The 15,255-nt window shown below is 35.3% G+C and overlaps 1 protein-coding gene across 1 annotated transcript in view; it reads right to left on the bottom strand.

Moving 5' to 3' along the window:
* The window catches only part of LOC145664968 (sodium-independent sulfate anion transporter-like), a 67,748-nt gene extending 52,697 nt beyond the window's left edge, over positions 1-15,051 (bottom strand). Inside the window, 1 exon segment of the mRNA XM_081732121.1 lies at positions 14,920-15,051. The gene's annotated coding sequence lies outside the window, so the exon portion shown is untranslated.
* Positions 15,052-15,255: the final 204 nt, after the last annotated feature.

Raw genomic sequence — 15,255 nt, 5'->3', positions numbered from 1 at the left:
AACCACAGTCAGGATGGTCGGCAGCGGGAATCGAACCCGCGACCTCCCAAATGCGAAGCCAACGCTCTACCACTTCAGCTACTTCGCTCGAAATAAACATATATATTCTATAACATATTACGAGTATGCGATATTTCATTCAGTCCATGCCACACAATACGTCCATGTTTTATTTATTTATTTAATTAATTAATTTCTACATACATTCCATTTTTGGAACATGCAATTGAAAAAAAAATATAGACGAGTTTTCTATTTGTGTTTATTGTGTGAATAGTACAGAATATAGAGGTTGATTTTGTATACAAGACATTTAGAGATTTAAAATGGTGGAAAATATTATCTGTTCCAATCGTCGGTCATTTCGTTTATTATTCTTTTTGCATCTCCTCGAATTGTATCCAATTTAAAGTTGAAACAAAAAGTGGTTAAGTAAGCCAGTGTTCTACACACGAATTAACAACTAACGATTATTTTCGTCAAGGTTTAATTACACTGTTCGACAGACTTCTCAATTGTTTCAAAGAGAGAAATAAAAGCGTTTTTGTATTTTTAATATTCGGTCGTTTCCAAGTTTGCGTCAGATGCATCATTAACTATTGTCAAAGAAGCATCAAAATGGCGTCAGAAACCAAGCCTCATTGAAATCACGAGAAAAACACAAAAAGACCAACTAATTGGCAGACTGAGTTGCGAAAGCTTTTTTTGCTTGAATTTTATGTTTCTAGTTTCTTAAAGAGTAATGCCATTTGACATCAATAGTATGAGAAATACCTAGACATTTATACATTTGTTATCACCGTTGAGTACCTATAAGAGAGCTCTGTTTTTAAGCCCATTGGTTTATGTGAGGAATAATTGTTCGTTTTCTTTAAAAATGAGCTAAAATTAAATTACTTGATTTGTGGCCCCGCATGGCGTTCTCGCTAACATTGTTGTCTTTGGTGCGAGCGGTCTTGAGTTCAATTCCCACTGGAGGCACTCAGTCGAAAAAATGTTAAAAAGCTTTTCCAGTCCAACCATTCTGAGTGAGGTTTTCCTGGGATTTCCTCATTCACACCAGGCAAATGCCGGGATGGTACCCAACATAGACTGCAGTTCCCAGGCCAGTTCCTTCTCTTTCCTGAGATAGTGTGATCGCCGAGGGACTCATTCCTCATACATGTTGGTCTATCATGACCATAGATGCCCTAAGCCCAGAAATCTAATTCCTAATCCTAATCATCATTACGTGATTTTACTTATTTCTTTTTCAAATTTAGCTAAACGTCCCTTGCTCTTTCTAAATGAATTTAATCCTAATTAGAAGGAAAGGAAAATATGTAATTCTGTACGTCCTGTTATCACGGAATCTTACACAATCTTGCTTAATATATTTATAATGTTGGTTGTAGAAAATACAAGGGCAGAATTATATTCCCTTATAGTAAATTGTAAACGTATCAGTTGCGCCATGCTGACGGATGTAGGTACGTACCTTCCTGGCGCTAATAATTGTCGCTCTCTGTGGTTTTGTTATGTATAACCAAGTACTTAAATAACTGCATTGAAAAAATATGAAATGGAATTCGTGGTAATTAATGGGTAAATATTAGAAAAAAACCCTATCTATTAAAATGTTACAATAGCAACAAAAGCGCCTGAGCTCCAATCTATAACTTTGGATTTCAAACCTTTGATTTATGGTTATTTGTGATTTCACGTTTAATGAAGACAAATATTTTAAAGTATTTGTACTTTAAATAAATTACTTAAATAGACCCCTTTTTCATAAAGTTTATCTTTTCTTAAATTATTGTTCAAAGCCTTTGTATTTTAATAAGCCTTTTCCAAACTCAATGCAAATGAATTGTGCTGTTATCTTTGGAGTTCTTTTAAACTATACGTTTGTGGACGTTTATATGTTTGTGGCCAATCCTTTCACAAATGAGATCTCGGAAAGTACAAGCTCTAGAAAAATGACGTTTCCACTGATCGATTGCAAATTTTATGTAGATTGCCCAGTTCTAACAGAATATTTAAAAAGCATGGCCATTATTTCTTCATTACATTTTTACGGGTACACTGGAAGTGTTGAAATTAGAAAAAAAAAAACTAAAGCATCATATCCTACGCATTATACATCCCAAGACCACATAATTGTATACTGGGGTTGCATGCCCCTCAGGCGTTTGTTTCATGGCCAAATGATAATGAAAAACGAAGGATAACCATTTCTCCAGTCTAAGTTGAATCTTTATTGTTTGGAGTGTTTTGCCTAATGAACACTATATATCACTGACATTATAATTAATTGTGTGTGTAATGTATTTATTTACTTATACATACTGCATGCAAGAAGAAAGAAAACACTGGTCATACATGAATTAAAAACTCCAATCGGAAGTAGGCTCAAATCTTTCAAACGGTGCGAGATACTGAAAAAGTAATCGAAAAAACCTCCCCTTTATGGTATCTCTTGCCAATTTTTATCAAGACGTCTTTCACTTGTGTGTGTAAAGGAACATGTACAGATGTGAGGAATAACAAGGAGATTCATGCTCATATGTCAATGATGCGCTATGTAGAGAGCGCAGGTTCAGCTAGTCTATATATTAAAATGCTAGAAAAGTTTATATGTTGCTGGCCAATTCTTTCGACAATGAGATCTCAAAAACCACAAGTGCTAGAGATGTGCCGTCTTCGTTGGTCGATTCCAAATTTTGTGTATATTTGCCAGTTCTCATTCGTTTTCAAAAAAAAAAAAAAAAAAAAAAGTTGTCTTTATTTTTGTATTCCACATTTTAGAGGTCGTTTTGGCCCTATTAGTTTAATATTGCAACTAGGTTGATATCCTTGTGGAAGGCAACCAGCAGAGGAGCTATGTATAGCGGGTTGATGGACATCTCAGGCGCTTTGCTTTAATCTGAGAATGACAAAACCTATTGCAAACTGGCAACTTCGAAGGCTTATGGACAATATGGACCCATAACGAGACGTACTCGGGTATGGAAAGGAAAAATATTACTTATCCAAATTTGTCTTAAACTCATCCCAACATTCTACATATTAAAATACTACATTTATATGTTTGTCTATAGCAATTCGTTCCCTTTGAGAGTCTTCCTGTCCTTTACTTGTGTTCTTAAAGGGACTTGCACAGATATAGTGAGAAGTGCGAAGGAGATTCACGCTCATATTAGAACTGTGCGCTTTGTAAATAGCGCAGATTGAGCTAATGATTTCCATAACTACCTCCATATGATTACATGGGAATCAATTTTTGATTATCCGTGTTTTGGAATAATTGAATGGATCACCTCCATTAGAGAACTCAATTCCTAACCTTTGACTCTGTACATTTTGGCCAAAATTAATGCTGATCCATCAAGTAGATATTGATATCTTTTTGTCTTTCGGGCGGATAAATTAAACAATCCTTTAAAATCCAGCAACGCCACGAATGAAAAGACCGTACCGTTTTTCTCTTTTTTTTCTAAAAAAAATGGTAATTTTTTGCACTCTGCAACACTGATGGGGAAGCAGTGGGTATAAAATAGCACGTTCAAAAACGAGATAAAACACTAGTTACATGAAAATGACGTCGTCTCCACGCCTTTTTTCTTTATATATTTAAAATTATTATGTTGACGGGGTTAAAAAGGAAAAGATACTACGTCAAGAACATAAAAATACATTAAGAGAATTGTGAGCATTATTTTTGTTTTTAACTGTAGTCATTAAAACTCTCTGACGAATCATAATTTTGTGTACATGGTTTGACAACTATTATTAGTTGAATCAGAGAACGGCACGTGTTAGAGAAGCAAAATTCTCTATTATGATAAATCTACGCGTGAAAGACCTTGAATTTCCACTAGATGCTAACTGTTAAATGTTAAATTTCTGATGGAACCCTTTGCTATGTAATGGAAGACGAAAGTTGAAAACTTTTTGATTCAGATTCAAAGCGAGTCCAGAATTCATATGATTCGTGCAATTCCCACAGAACATCCCATGAGGAGGAAATCATCCCCAAAGTCCATTAAATAAAATTATGGGTACACAGTAAAAAATGGTTGTGTTAATTCAACTCAATTTTAACACAGGGCAGTGGTTCCAGCGTGACTACCACTATGCGGTGTTAGTTCAACACATACCCCGCGGTGTTGGCGTTAAATATAACACTAACAAATGGTTAGAACAACTCACTCTCCATTTGGAGTTGTGTGTCAAATGCAGGTAGTTGAAATGGCACACAGACTATGTGTTAAATTAACACAAGTGTAGAATCTTCGGTGTTCTTTTCTGCGTCATTGCCAAATATGTTGGGCATCTAATTATAAAGGCTTATAAATTGAAGCTACAGACAAACATAGTAGAAAGAAATACTTAAACAAATCCAGATATACGCAAAATTTCATCTCCCACATTTGATGAATTTATTGCTTCTTTTTCTAAGCGATTGTGTACTAGAAGCAACAAACGCATCAACTTTATTAGATGGCAACTGGCGCCGATCATTTGAAAGTGAATATGGACGAACTATAAAATAAAATAAATAGACAGTCGTCATTTTGTTATAAAATTACATGGCGAGCAGCTTTTATCTTATCCCAAACGGTTATCGTCGAATATACGCGGCTTAAAGGAGCACTCTGATTAGCCAAATTCAAAAGACTTCAACAATTTATCCTTCTACAAGCGACGTTTTCTTCATCGCTTCCGTGGGGAGCAGTGAACCCCAGAAAACATGTTTGTAAGAAACACTGCGCTTCATTTGTAGTCTTTCCCTTATAAAAAATTTCTAGTTCTATCACTTTTTCCTGAAAATATACGTGGAAGTATTTTACAATTACTTACGAGAATAATATCCGTTCAATTCAATACTACATAGACGTAGTGGCTTGTCTATGGACCCTCCCGAAGCTTGACCCCCCAACTAAAATTTCTGGGTGCGTGACTGGGTGCGGGCCCTGACAACCAGAAGAGCGAGAAGAGCTTTCAGTTTAGTAGCTATTGTAGATTGTAGTGTCTATTGATTGCCGTAGAATTACGAAAATATATTTTTAATTCGCCGCAAGGAGTCGTGAAGCTTGACCTAGATCTACCAATTTCAGCATGTAGTAGAACGTGAGGGTGTAACTCTGGTCGTCAATCCTAACACATGAAATTTTGTCAGTGTCACCTCAGCGCTATATAAGAACATCTGAGGGAGCAGAGTTGTCGGATTGCCTCTAAGTTTGGTTTTGTTTATTTTTGTTGTTATTATTTTACATTTTTACTATTATTATTGTTAAAGTTTAATTTGAATAATTGTTGCTGTTCGTGTTATAATTCTTAAGTGCTTTTCTTTTTCTCTCGCTTGCCATGACTTCTAAGTTTGGCAACATTGTTGGTGTACTTCAGCTGTTTCACTTTTTTCTCAAGTGTGCGTTCGGAAGGCAGTGCCACGAATCGTACCGAATTCTTCCGATGCATCACACGTGACGGGAAAACAGTTCTATGATTCGTGTAGAGCCCAAGCTTCACGAGTCGTGGCGCTCACTGTAACCGAAAATGCATGAAAAAAAAATGAAATGAAATCTTTGGGTTTAACGTCCCACGCTTATGCCGGTTAGGCTAAAGGAGACAATGATTATGAGAAATGAATGAAATGGTGGAATGAAGAAAGTGGGAGGAAACGGAAGAACCACGAGAAAACCCACGCACACGGTGTTTGTCCACCACAAAATTCACTTGGCGGGAGCAGGAACGAAAATGTATGAGTCAAGTAACATAATTTCGTAACTTCTGCTGTTCAAGTAAGTGCATGAAGTCCCAAAACTACATTTTCAGTTCCAAACAATACGTCTTCTTGTTAAATAAAGTAGTGGGCGATAGAGGTCTGCACGGGCCGGAATTTTTTTAGCCAGGGTCCGACCCGGCCAGTGAATCCACAATGTGAGGTCCAACCCGAGTCCGAAATATGTTTTAGTCTTTAGGCCCGAGCCCGACCTGAGCTCGTATGATAATCAAATGAGCCCGAAATAAGCTCGAATTACAGAAACTTAATAATTAATGCAAAATTGTATTTTTATTTACAGCAATTAGAAGTTTTGCAGTTGTGCTTTAAAAGTTCTCCAGAAATAACGGTCATACATATCGTTGTACAGTATATTTACAAAGTTAGGCCCGAAAAGGCCCGATAAATTTGATTGTATATTTAAAAATTCACGGCCCGGGCCCGGCCCGTGCCCCGAGTAATATATGCTTTGAAGGCCCGAGCGCGTGGAGACCTCTAGTGGGCAGTGTGTGTGTTTTCTTTATTTTCATGAAATTACATTTCTTGCCTTTCTTATCTTTGCTTCGTTTGCTTTTCATAGTTCCTTCTTATGGAAAAATAATTCTTTCTTTCATTATAATGGTCTCTTTTTTTTAACATTATAAAACATAACATCGTTAGTTCTATATGTAATACATTTTCTTGGAACCACCGGAAACAAGTACTAATACCGGAAACAGTTCCGGAATTACGTTATGCTTTACCAATCCATAGCAAGCTTGAGCCCGAGAAAGCCGCGATTGGAAAATATCTATGAATCATTTTCATAATGAAGGTTATGACGCTTTTCTGTATGATATAAGCAACTGTGAATACGACAGTAGACACTCTTTTCTCCATCCTAAAGTTTCCTGTCAACTTAAAATAGGTTTTTGCAATATCCCAGCAGGCGTGGGTTGTGCTATAAATGGTGTTGTGGCTATTACATTTCTCTTGTTTTTAAATTGTTGTATGGTTTCGGGAATGGTTTTCTTTGTAGATGGATATCTTTTTATCAGTTTATTGTGATTCAACATTTTTTTTTTAAATTCAGGAAACGACTGAATGTTGATTGTTGGTCAAATGACTGCTATGGGGGAAAGTACGTCTTTCAGCAATGAACTGTTTCACAACCGAGGAAATACAGTGGTTCAGTAATAGAGATCTTACCTCTGGTACGTGGGGTGCCTGGTTCGGTCCCAGGCTAGAGAAATTTGTGGTGGACAACAACATCCCAAGTTTTCTCGGTGTATTCTCGTTTCCTCCCACCTTTTCATTCCACCATTTCTTCCATCATCATTAACTTACCTTAACCATCGTCTCCCTTAGCTGAAATGACATAATCGTGTTACGTTAAACTAAAAGATTTTGTTTCATGACCAGGGCCGTGCCGTGGCGGGGCAACGGCCCCGGGCGCCGAAGTAAGGGGAACGAAAAATACGGGAGATAAAAGGAAAAAAATATAGGAAAAATTGCTTGGAATATATGTATGGGGGCGCCGTCTTATACTCTAGCCCCGGGCGCTGATTTTCCACGACACGGCCCTGTTCATGACAAAGCCATTATTCTCAAGATGAACATCTATAAATCCACCTTGTTATGACTTACGGATTATCGGCTATATTTTGAATTTTTACTGCATCGACATTTACTTATTTTAATCTTTTCTAGTGATTTTCTTAACGTTCAGTAAATTGATAAGAATTAAATATATCTTTTACGAAGTATTGAATTGAAAATATTACGTATTGATAACAATAACTCCTTCACGCTGTAGGACGTGAAGAACTGTGGCCATAGTCATATTGTATACATTGCAAGCATATCGATTTCCAGCACACCAATAATAATAATAATAATAATAATAATAATAATAATAATAATAATAATAATAATAATAATAATAATAATAATAATAATAATAGCCGAGTTTCTCAAACTGAAGGTAACAACACTATTCAAGTATCTTAATGAACAAACTCCATGGCTCTGGATAAGTAGAGTAACAAATAAAACACAGTTCTGACCAGAGCAGAATGAAATATATTAAAAACTATACTTACAATGTAGTAGTACACATTGTAAGTATAGTTTTTAATATATTTCATTCTGCTCTGGTCAGAACTGTGTTTTATTTGTTATTCAAGTATCTGCAAATAATTATAAAGAATAGTTTCTTACAAGCGTCAAGAACCCGCTTCGCTGGGATCAAATAAGAAAATATAGTAACATGTTCCGTTAGTTAGTAAAGTTTTACTATTACTAAAGTGCTCTCTAATCGTTACAGAAAGAAAATATAAGGAAAAATCAAAAATAATAAGTAACCTATATAAATAAAAGTTAAATATTACTACTATGAGGTGAATCTGGATTTAAACGCAATTGGAAGTGTCACTGTTTATCTCAGCGGCTCCGAAAGCTATGGATTAGACACTAATGTCGGTCATTTCGATCACATTTATATATCTTACCCTCCCCCTCCCCTTAGTTGGACCCTCAAAGTGAAATGATAAAAAAACACCCCAATCCCGAACCCCATCTATGTTGAAAATTTGATCGAGATCGGTCGAGTGGTTCAAGAGTTATTAAATAACAAACATAGTTACTTTCATTTTTATATAATTATATAGATTCTGTTATTCTTTGTGTTTAAACGCAATTACACCAGTATTCTAACCATGTTGTTCTACTAGTTCCTGTAAGATTATCAAAGATAAGCTGTCCTGGGCTTGGCCGGAAATAAGTGACCGTTGGAGAAAACAAGTGTATTGTGTTGCTCATGAATGGAGATGAGACGAAAAATGAGGCTTCCTCGTTTCGTCGCCTCGTCTCGATCCTCAAATAATTCTTTCATGTCTCTCTCAAAAATTTTGTTGTCTCGTTTTTATAACTTTACATATAGAAATTTTGTCCTGACTTTGTCCTAATTTAATCTAGAGGTTGTCAAAAATCCTTTCGCATCAAGAGAGCTTACAAAAGGTGTGAGATAACAACATTCAAAATATATTTACTATTGAAATATATTGTGTAATGACTTGCATACCTTTAAACGTTGATAAATGTACTTCATTGTGTTCGTACAATCACTTCATTAATTGCTAGTTTTATGCTATGTCTTACGTAACACTATAACAATGTCTTAGTACGAAGACTTGGGTGAACCAGTGTTGCCCTCGAGAAATTTCTTTGTTTGTCATGTTTCTTGTCTCATCTCGTTTGGAAATTTTAAAACACGTTTTCGAGATGGCATGAGAAGTTTTTCGTTTCGTAGGCAACGTATCCTGAATAATAATTTTCACTCTAATTGAACTCTTTCAGGGTTTGTGTCATAAAAAATTAGTTTCAGTTTAGTTGAAGTATAGATGAGAATGCGTATTTTACGTTAACGCCTGCGGAATGCCTAAACTATCTTTGTTTTCTTAGCCTATTGATTTAAATCAAGAATTATTTTTTTCTGCTTTTCGTGATATGAACTGAAGTTTAATGATCTGATTTTACTGATTTCTTTCATAGAATTTAACTTTCACGAAATAAGTTATATTTGAATATCCCTTGTTTCGTGAAAATTAAATTTTAATTGTAAAGGATATCGCATAAAGTACACAACTTTTGAAATTCCCACCATTTCTGTTCTAGTAAGTTGGCAGCACTGAACGTTACACGATTTTCATCTGTTGTCTTTGTGGTTGGGAGTCACGTAGCGCCGAATAGCACATGATCGTCATCTGAGTTTGCGAACAGTCTCTGCACAACATTTACTACATTTACGTGTATATACAGCACCACTGCGTAAATGTAGTGAATGTTGTGCAGAGACTGTTCGCAAACTCAGATGACGATCATGTGCTATTCGGCGCTACGTGACTCCCAACCACAAAGACAACAGATGAAAATCGTGTAACGTTCAGTGCTGCCAACTTACTAGAACAGAAATGGTGGGAATTTTCAAAAGTTGCGTTTTTTATGAGGCACCTTTTATGTCATTTTAGTATTTAATAATCGAATTTAAGAAATATTAAATTTACATATAGTGCAAATTGTTTATTTAAAGAAAAAAGGTAAATGTAACTATATTTGAAAAAGTAATCAGTACAATCATTAAGATTCTAATCCAATTCAAACGAAACAGAAAATAATTCTCAATGTAAACAATGGGCTAAAAAAAAAAAAAAAAAACTTCTGGTCTCGCGTAGCGTAATCGCTAATACTATCGCCTTTGCTGCGAGCGGTCCTGGAGTTGATTTCCTGTGAAGACATTCTGTTGTAAAAGTGTTGAAAAAAGCGTTTTCATTCCAGCCATTCTAAATAAGTTTTTTTCCCTTGGTTTTCTCCATTTACACCAGGAAAATGCCAGAATGGTACTAATATACTGGTATGGGTCCCAGCCCACTTCCGTCCTTCCACATTTCCCCGGGTAGTGTGATCACCGACGGACGTCATCCCTCGTACGTGGCGGGCTAAAATGGCCATACATGTAAGAAGACCAAAAATAAAATTCCTAATTCCTCTCGTAAAAAAACAAAGATGTCTTAGATATTCAACATTTTAATATGTCTTTGACCACAACAGCATTAACTGTCTGAAAATTGTGTACTCTTTAACCGGGCAATGTGTATAAACACTCCTTCTCCGAACAATGAAATGGGCCTATGTACCCCATCCATTATCAGTCAGTAATTAATGTTTACGCAGTTACAGCAATGGTGTATGTAGGAATTTACGTACATCTAACTGAACATAATATAACAGACTTTGTTTTATGTTTGTATTAGGAAAGAGAACTACTTTTTTTGTTGTTGTTGTTGTTGTTTTTTTAAACCTCATATTGCCACGTTTATCAGAAACTGTACTTAAGTAAAATTTTATACAGTCTTTTTCTTTTACACTAATTATGATATTTCGTCATAATATCATTCTAAATATTCTGACAATACTAGAAAAAAGATTATTTCTGCAATTAAGATGTGTCTATGCACAACAATCCTGTGTTAACCTTTTTCTTAAGACGCATCAATATATTTTAATACAGACTATCAACCAGAATCTTTTTTCATTCTCTACCTTATACTGTCTTCTAGCATAAAGGTAAATTCTTCTCAAGCATGTCCTAAACAGTTTCGTTTCCTCTCTTTTAATATCACCAGTTTTACTCTTCCTTCCATGGTACATCATTCTTTCGTTTTCTTCCACGCAGCTAATTTCCATATTCTTTCACATACCTCAGCTCCAACCTCTTCTGTTCTTTCTTTCTTTTTTAAATAACTTTTTTCAGTTCACATTTCGTTCTCCTTTGCATGAGAAATACATTTCTTCCTGAATCTCTATTTCGCCTTTGCACAAAATATGCTTTTCTTCTTCCTAAAACTCCCTTTCGCCATTCCCATTGTTGTTTTTCTTTTCTGTTCACATTTCAGATTTCTTCTAATATTGTTTTCTTCCTCCTAAAGGCTTCTTTTGCAATAACTATCCCTGTTTTAATTACCTATTCACATTTAAAATCTTCACTAATAATAGTACTTAGATTTCAGAATATTGTCATTTGTTTTACATTTTCACCTCCAATGTTTTGAGATAACAGCGTTACACTGATTGCTTCTAGTGCAAAGGGTCCTTGGTTTACCCATATTGATACATTTCTTTTACAGTATTTCCCTTCTTGTAGGAGGTGCCGATTATTCCCCACAAATCCATGACGCATTAATACTAAACTCTATTTGCATGTGTCCCTGCAGGAGTAGTATCTTCTTGTACATTTTTTTTTCGATTCTCTTAACTTCAAATAACCTCCCCATCCCTCGTGAAGCATTGTTGATTTATTATATATAAGTTACGTTTTTTAAATATAGAAATTTTTTTTTAACTAGTATAAATATCTGTACTAAAAGTCAGTGAAGCAGTTTGGTCATAAGTCAACCTTGCAGACACTAGACGTCTGCACAGACTCGGGCCTACAAAGCATAGATCACTTCGGGCTCGGGCCGGGCATGGGTCGTTAATTTTTTAAATATACAACCATATTTCTCGGGCCTTTGAGGACCTAACTTTGTAAATGTACTGTACAACGATGTTTATCGGACTGTTCTTTCTGGAGAACTTTTAAAGCACAACTGCAAAATTAAACCTCTAATTACTCTAAATGAAAAACCAATTTTGCGTTAATTATTAAAATTCTGTAATTCGGGCTTATTTCGGACTCATTTGATTACCACACGGGCTCGGGCTAGGTTCGGGCCTAAAGGTTGAGTTGAGTTGATTTTGAATTTAACGTCCCTTTCAGCAGCAAGGCTACATGAGACGTGGACCTGCTGATTAGCGTAGAATTCGAACCACATGAACTCCTGCCGGGTCTCCCAAGCCAAAGACACGTGCGCTAACCGTCGGGTCTGAAAGCTAAAACATATTTCGGACTCGGGTTGGGCCTCATATTATAAATTAAAGGCCAGGCCAGGCCGGGTCGGGCCCGTGCAGACCTCTTGCAGGTACACATACCTTCTAGATGCAATAATAATAATAATAATAATAATAATAATAATAATAATAATAATAATAATAATAATAATAATAATAATAATAATAATAATGTTTTCTATTTGTTTTTCTTCGGTTTGAGAACGAAGTACAACGCATTTAACTGCGATGACTTTATGATGTGTTCAGGGGAAGTGATGACTCAATGGCAGATCCCGTAGTGGAGTATGTGGTTCGACCTCAGCTTCCGCAAAGTGGGCTTTGTGGTCGACAACACCATGTGCGTAAGTTTCCTTGGGGTTATTCCCCAGTCCCTCAAACTTTCGTTATACCACCATCATTAACAATCGTGGGACATTAAACTAAAAAAAAAAATAATAAAATAAAACAGAGTACGGGTCATCACACTAAACTTTTTTGCTCCAATTTCTTAAACTACGCAAATCATGTTGTGCTGCAGTTATTAATGAAACATTTTGTCGTGAAATACGAACAAAATTCTAAGGCGTTCTCGAAAAACTTCACCCAAGGAAAACTCATCCCCAAAAGTGATCTATTCCTTTTAGATTTTCGCATAAGAAATGACTCATTCCATATGCTAGGGTTATTAATTATTTAAAAAAAAAAAATAAGCACAAAATTGCATGAGAGATATTCTACAAAATTGTTAAATAAGCACAAAATCGAATGAATGGTATTTTACAAAATTGTTAAACCCCAAGGATAAACTCTCTCTTCCATCTATTCTTATGGAACTGATTTATGCAACATTATAGGAATAATAATGAAATATTTACCTATGAATATGAATGAAATCGCCTGAGTCAAGGGGGCTCATCAGGGGAGAAAAGGTGGGGCGCTCGCCCCCTCTAGAGGAAATTTTACTTAGGAAGATCAAAAACCCAATAGATTTTTAAAAATATTTATTGCAAAATTTGAGACTACATTTGAAGTGTCGCTTATAATTGCCCCCTCCTGGAAACCACAACATGGGTGTCCATGGCCTGAGTCGTTTTCGAGTAAGTAGTCTGAAAGGAAACTCACTTTAAGAGTAAACTATGTCTTGTGATTCTTTGTGTAAGGAATAATTGACACAACACTATAGAGTTACTGATGAAATATTTATTATGCTATTTATTATGATCAACAGTACTTGAGTCGTTTTTGAGAAAATCATCCTAATAAAACTCACCCCAAGAATAAACTACCTGTCATAGATCTTTTCAGAACAAATTAAGTTATGCAGTGTTGTCAAGTTATAGATGAAATATTTATTCATGAAACATAACAGAAAAATATCTGAGTCATTTTTTTAAAAAAATGTCGAAAAAACTAACTCCCGAGAATAAACTACACCTCGTATTTTTTTTAAGGACAAATGAATTGTGCAATATCGTCAGGTTATTAATGAAATATTTATTTATGAAATTTGAACAAAATCGATAGAGTCATTTTCGAGAAAATTGTTTCCAAAAAAAAACTCACCCCTCAGAGAACAAATTACCCCTTCTCGATTTTTCCCAGAGAAAATACTTATATCACAATATGACGTTGCTAATTGAAAAAATGGATTTATGAAATGTAAACAAAATCGAGGGACAGCAGTTTTTACGAAAATAACAAGTTTTAATTTTCTCCCTTCAGTAAACTGCTCGTATTTTTTAGAGATAAGAAGAATATTCGTAAAACTTCTGTGGAGAATCACTTAAAAACCTTACGTTTAAAATTTGGTTGAGATACGTTAAATGGTATGGCCTCTAGGTAAGTGTACATCAGAACGAACGAAAGAACAGATAGACAAATGTCAAAAATTAGTTTTTCGGTATCTATACGTCATGAAACGTGTAAATTTATTGAAATTTCGAATTTGATTTATTTTACATGATCACTATAGCTTGTCCTCTACTTTCCTCGGTCGAAAGTGAAAAGATGTGTTGCGTGTAGCACGGGTGAAAATAATAATAATAATAATAATAATAATAATAATAATAATAATAATAATAATAATAATAATAATAATAATAACTAACCAAAGTACAACACCAAACATTTTCTATGAACATTTCAGAAAACAACCTGATATGATCGTTCTGAACACCCATCCGCCCGAACAAAAATCAGGTTCTATCGTGGACGTTTTGTTGCTAAGTTTGTACAGTTTCCGTAACACCCATCTTTCTTTGATTTATTAATTTCAGTATAATGTCCTTCTTTGTTTTAACATCAAGGCTATATAACACGGGAACCTTTCGAGAGGATAGTGGCATATGAATACATGAATTCCTAACATGTTACTAAAAGCCGTACTTAAAGTGTTAAAATGGCATATAAGCACATAAATCCCTAACGTGTCACTAAAAAACGTACTTAAAGTGTTAAAATGATATATAAACACATAAACTTCTAACGTGTCACTAACAGACGTACTTAAAGTGTTAAAGTGGCATGTAAACACATAAAGACCTAACGTTTCAGTAAAAGACATACCTAAAAGTAGCATCCAAACCACTACGTTGATTTGTCTTTGAAAGAAAACCACCCGCACCAAGAAATGAACCCGGGACAACGCGTAAAGAAAGCATGTGCATTAGCGACTTGAACTCTGTTGCGGAAAGTATGTATACACGGCATAGGAAACCCACTACAATTAGAGATTAAGCTGTTGTTACCTGTTTAGAATAGAGATGATGGATCACCAGCAAACAAACACTTTAATATAAATAAAATCTTTGGCGACAATACTTTGGTAGATATAGTACGACGCTTGAGGCGGAAAAGGAGGAGTTAAAATATTGTGACGCTAATACCACTTTTACGTCCATCACAGGGAAGTACCGATTTTTCCATAGCAAATGCTCCAGGCAAGTCGCTTGATTTTGAAATTAGCTACACGCTGATGACTAGCAGGTAAAACACATTAATTCCCGGAAAAGTCCATTGCGAGCAGCAGGCACACGTGGACTCTGAAGTTTGTTTTGATTTTGATAATACTTCCAGTGTATACA

Source organism: Thermobia domestica, chromosome 11, assembly GCF_964235325.1.
Source record: "Thermobia domestica chromosome 11, izTheDome1.hap1.1, whole genome shotgun sequence".
NCBI lineage: Eukaryota > Metazoa > Arthropoda > Insecta > Zygentoma > Lepismatidae > Thermobia > Thermobia domestica.
This window is presented reverse-complemented; position numbering and strand designations above follow the sequence as displayed.